Source organism: Coccinella septempunctata, chromosome 8, assembly GCF_907165205.1.
Source record: "Coccinella septempunctata chromosome 8, icCocSept1.1, whole genome shotgun sequence".
Taxonomy (NCBI): domain Eukaryota; kingdom Metazoa; phylum Arthropoda; class Insecta; order Coleoptera; family Coccinellidae; genus Coccinella; species Coccinella septempunctata.
This window is the reverse complement of record NC_058196.1, coordinates 23,725,206-23,731,256: the sequence shown is the minus strand read 5'-3', so window position 1 is coordinate 23,731,256 and position 6,051 is coordinate 23,725,206.

The following is a 6,051-nucleotide window of genomic DNA, read 5'->3' as shown; positions in this document are numbered from 1 at the left end:
ACTCGAAAATATAACAACTATACTATACTATACTACGAGGATATATTGAAAAATTCTTAGCCTACTATAGAACCAAACAAAATTTCAATGTCAAAATATTTTATTACTCAACATATTCTTCTCTTAATTCGATAAATTTATTACAGCGAACCTGCAACGTTTCTAGACCTTTCAAAAAAATTGTTTCTTCTTGCTCTGCAAACCAGACCTCCACAGCTTTATTATCTCTTCGTTGGAAGAAAATTCACGACCTTTTAAACTTTTTTTCAGTTGAGGAAAGAAATGATGGTTGGATGGAGCCAAATCTGGTGAATAAGGGAGGTGTTCTAGTAATTCAAACCCTAAATCACGTTTTTTTGCATGGCAACATGAGATTTGTGTGCAGGGGCGTTGTCCTGCAAAAACAAAACACCTTTGAATAGCTTTCCGCGTCTTTTCTCTTTAATTTTTTACCGTAGAGTAGTCAGTAATGTCGAATGGTAATCTCCGTTAATTGTTCTACCCTTATCCAAACAATCAATCATGATTACTCCACAATCCCAAAAAACTGAAGCAAGAACGTTTCCAGCAGATTTCTGGACACGAAACTTCTTATGTCTTGGAGAACCAGAGTGTCGCCATTCCATCGATTGTTGCTTTTTTTCTGGATTGTAGAAATGTACCCAAGTCTCATCCACAGTAACAATTCGGTTTAAGAAGTCTACATCGTTTTCAAATTGAGCACAGATCGAACGTGATGCTTCTACCCTTGCACGCTTTTGGTCAACATTCAAATATTTGGGGATCCATTTTGTAGCAATTTTTCTCATGTCCAAATTGACGTGAACTATATGATGAACGCGTTCGTATGGAATATTCAGTGTTTCAGATATCCGTTTTAGCCCAATTCGACGGTCTGATAAAATCATGTCATGAACTGCATCTATATTTTTGGAGACTGACACAGAAACTCACCTTCCCGATCGGTCATCACCTTCAATGGTAAATTTACTTCCTTTGAAGCTTGCAGTCCAATTTTTCACGGTCGCACGCGAAGGACATTACCACCAAGGGTATTAAGCATATCTTCGTAAATCTGCTTAACTCTTAACCCTTTTAAATGCAGGTACTTGATGATGGCTCTATACTTCAATTTTTCGATTCTCACAATTTCGGTGGACAACCTCTTTCTTTCAATTCATTGCGAAACTCTGGTTTACTTTTTTGACCTCAAATTTCACTCTGACACTTCTAATGAGATATTGTTCGTTGCTATGGTAACGCAATATTTTTTTTATACATGGAACTGGTCTAGGCTAACTAGATATCAATACATCGTCGTAGTATAGTAGGGTATGGTATAGACTAGTATAGAGTATAGTATAATAATAATAATAATAATAAAAAATAATGGAAAGGGCTCCAACAGAGCTTAATCCTTCTGATATCTGAGATATCTGGGATAAGTGAATTTTCCTCTGGAGAGGAGTGTGACAGCCGCAAGGCTAAAGTCATAAATTTATTCATCCTGTAAGACATTATACATGCATAGGACAAGTCAAAATATATAATGATTGAACATTTACAATCTGTCGGAAAAGTATTCACCGACAGTGTAATAACATTTTACATAAAGTGTATCTTTAATTGCTTTCCTAAATTCCTTGAGACTAAGCGACTGTACACCGCTTGGAAGGTGATTAAAAAGCTTCATACTCATATACAAGGGTGACATTTTAAACTTAGCAGTTCTGTGCTTGGGTAAAGACATAATTCTAAAATTTCTGGTGTTATAACTATGAAATGTTGTGAGTTTTGTGATATGATTTTCATTTTCTTTCGCATACAAAAGACACCGGAAGATGAATATAGATGCAACAGTCAAAATATTGTTATCCTTAAAGTAAGGTCTGCATGAAGTTCGAGGTGGAATGTTGAACATCATGCGCAGAATCCGTTTTTGGGCTATGAACACTCTACAAACATCAGATGAATTGCCCCATAACATTATATTGTAAGAAATGTGACTGTACACAAGGCTGTAGTATACATTCATCAAAGACTGTAGGGGAATTAAGTTTCTAACTCTACTCATAGCATAAAAGGAGCTATTCAGATTTTTGCAAACAGAATGTACATGCGAGCACCACTTCAAGTTCTGATCAAGATAGATTCCCAAAAATCTTGCACTTTCTTTAGCTTCTATAACATAATCCGAAAAAATAGCGTATATTTCCCAAAAGAAATGCTCGATTTCTGAAATTCCAGATTGTTACAGGCATCTTTCAATAAATTCATAAAAGTCAAGAAAAGCACGAATGCCTATAAATCATTTTTAGTGTTCTATTGAGTTTAATGAACCCTTGAAAACAATGAGTATGAATCTACTCATGATTAATTTGTTTTCAAGCGGCTGCCTTCCAGATCTGTACCTGAAATTCATCAAATCCCATTGGACTTGGGGGATAATATTTATGACATCTTGAATATCCCATATATGAATAAGTGATTTTCGGAAAATTGATTTATTTTGATGAGTTTAAACTTTTATAAACAATCACTCCTGGAATACCCTGTTTTACTATTGCATAACAACTGCAATCATCCATATTGAATTTATTGGATACTTGATATGGAATATTGGCCGAAGTAATCACGACTCGCTTCATATATATTCAGCACTTTTTCTCATTCTGCTAATTTGATTCTATTGACCTTCAAGATCCGATTTGCCCCATTTAATCACAAGGATTTTCCCGGGAATCTGCGTTGCAAACCCCTCGGCAAGAAATCCATTCGCACATAACGAAACACCGCCCTTTTCATAATTTGATTCGTCTCTGCCTCCCCATTGAAATCTTTGGCCTACGTACACCTTAAGTATCTCCCACGAAACCGTGTTTTGTTTGTGAATAAAATCCCTTTTCTGCGAGAAGGGAGCATAATAACGAGTTTCGCCGTTTCGTGGGTTTATTACGCAGGTTTAATTTATTGATGAGCTTATTATGAACACCCTAAGTTTCTACTTTACGAGACCCTGGGGGTTAGAAATATCGGGGTTTTATTCATTGCGGACCCGTGGGAGTTTTGTAGTGCTCCTATTTGGACCCGTTAAGAGTGTATAGAGGGATGGAGGAGTTTAATAGACTCATTTTATTTCAGATTATTTAGGTGTGCGTAAAGAGGTCCGTAAAATTGCTTTCATAGTTGGAGGGAGTTCAGAAAACTGATACAAAGTCAGGAGATTTACCTGGATATTAACCATCTAGCGCCAATATTTTGACGAGCAACCTGGTTGACAAAAGGGGTGGTTCTCTATACCTGTCGAGGCAGAGCCGAATTCGCAAGAGAGGAGTAGCGAATCGAGACTAAGCGCGCTGCTAATGCTCTAGAAGGTCCTTCTAGATCATTAGCAGCACCATTAAGATTTTGGTGTGTGTAAACATCCAGTTGATTACACCAATTCTTCGCTAAACTTTTTTTTTTGTTTGGAAAATCTGCATTTCAGACGAACCACCCTTTCCTGAGGGGAAACAAGTGTGGGGTGTCTCACTTTCCTGAGCTCGAGACCCACTAAAAACCCTTAACTGCTTTTTGAATATTGGTTCCCCGCATTTGCCTATAAACCGTTCATCTCTTAGTCGGTTTTCTTCTCGCACACTATCCTACTGGAATTTATGTGTTTATCCTCTGTTGGATAACACTTTATTGGATTAATCAATAAGTTTCAGTTTTTATTTCAATATCTTTTCAATTGATCTCTTGGTCTCCCTCGGTAAATTCGCATTCTTCTTTTGTCTTCCTCTATGTCGTAGTCCACTAGTCTCCTGAGTTCTTGATTCGGATGGTTTTTTGCTGTTTCGAATAATTTCTGTGCTTTTTTTTTCTGTTCCTGAATTCCGTTATGGTCTCCCATTTAAGGTCCCTATAAATCTGTCTATTCCTGACAGACCAAGGTGCATCTATTGCACATCGTAGCAGCCTGTTTTCAGTGGCCTGAATTCTTTTGATAATGCTCTTTGCCGCGAAACCCCAGGCAACTGATCCATAAGTCAGTTGAGGCCTAGCAACGGCTTTGATTATCTTCAATTTTGTCTCTTTCGACATGTGGCTTTTTCTTCCTATCAGAGGGTAGAGTCTTTTTATTGCTGCGTTCGTTCTGTCGATTGCTTGTTTGATATGACTTTTCCAAGTAAGTCCTTTGTCAAGCGTTATTCCTAAATATTTGGCTTCATTTTTCCAGTCGATTTCTTCGCCGTCAACTTCTAGATTCGTCGTGGGTCGCAGTCTTCTCTTCTGTAGTAATATTGCTTGGCTTTTTTGTCCATTGAGCTGCCTATGTCAATCAAAATGAGGTGCTTCATTGGAGAAATGTAGAGTGACTCTATCAAACACAGAGGCGACAATTGGAGATTTAGCAAGAATATAGCAGCTTAGAAGCACAGTTTTCAATGCTATGATCTCTAATTCGGAATGCGGATTGGCATCGATGAAAAACGAGACCACAATTGTCGCCACTGCCTCGTTAGAGTCACTGTAGAGAAATGAGCAGACGGGTGCGCCATCTATCGTCCAGTAGGAAGATGTGCTACCTATGCTGTACGTGGGTAGCGTCTGTAGATATTTATATATTGAGATAGCGCGGGCACCAGCGCAGGGTAATTATTCCTGAACGAGGTCTACACCAAACACGCTTCTTGTACTTGATTGGCCCAGCTGGATCACCGATGGATCTCTGCTGTCCAGAGACTGGTTTGGGGGTTTGGGACCTCGTTCCAACCGGTTCATCCGCATGGAGAGTTTAACAATGCAGGCTGAACTATTTGCTGTTCTTACCTGCACACTGCATAATATTTGCAGAGGATATTCCAGAGAATACATCTGTATATGCTGTGAGATTAAGGAAGACTGAAATCCCTCCTTCTACTACTTAACAGGGTAATGCACGAAAGCTCTGCGTGAGCGGACACATTTGACAGTCATTTGGATTCTGGCACAAGGCACAAGCAGAACTCCGCTCAGCTTTAGTTGGACGTAACAGACGCTGTTCCAGTCATACAGCTGTCAGGAACTTCTTTATTAGTTGGATAGACAAAAAGTTTGCTTCTGATATAGCACGGCATCCGGCAGTCAAGGATTCTCATTGAGGATCGTCTTTTAAGCCTGACCTCGAAAGTCTACTGGTCCTTGAGAGGAAACAGCTGAGTCTGATGACTGTTTCAGTAACTGGCCACCTGCTCAATAAACATTTAATTAAATTGGGACTTGTTCCTCGAGCCACTGAAGCAGGAACACTGTTGATACTGCTGAATATATTCTGTTTATCTGTAGTAATCTTACAGTCTTATGGCGAGAGGGACGATGTGAGTCTTTCTAACTGCATATGGATGAACAAAGGACAACAAAAATAACATCATTTCAGCTTTTTTCCCATTATTTTAAAGTAATAAAGTAAAGAAAAAACATGAACTCTAGTAATTCGATTTAGTCTCGATTTGAATATACGCGAAATTTTTGCGAAAATGAGGGACAAATCTGAGAAAGAACCGAAGGAGTCCTCCAAAATTGCAGGCCATTAAACAATCGCGATATCACGACAAGATGAAGAGGAGCAATTTTTCTGTATCTCAAAGTGTTATCTACCAAGAACCGGCGGAGAGGTTTAATCCACTACGCCGATAAATCAGCAGGACGACCATCTTATTTATAGATGATTCAAACATGTTTAATGCGATCCTCATAAACTTACCCCATAAATCTAACCACGTCAGATCGAAGGGTATCTTATACCGAATTTTGGAACAAATATTTCGACTCGTTTATATTGTGTTTCCATATTTCCGTTAGGAGGAGTCGCTCCAAGAATAATGGAGTAGGAAGTTTATGATCTGGAAGTAACTCGTGCCGAAGAAAACGAAATTCTCACATTGAAAAATTGGAAAGCGCCTTACTTGAGTTTTGCTCGTTTTTTTTTGGTTCATCTATAAATGCCTTGATAAAATTATAAAGAGTCAAAATTTGTTATTTTGTGAGTTTGTCGGATTGTAGGATGTTATCTTTGGAACTACGGAA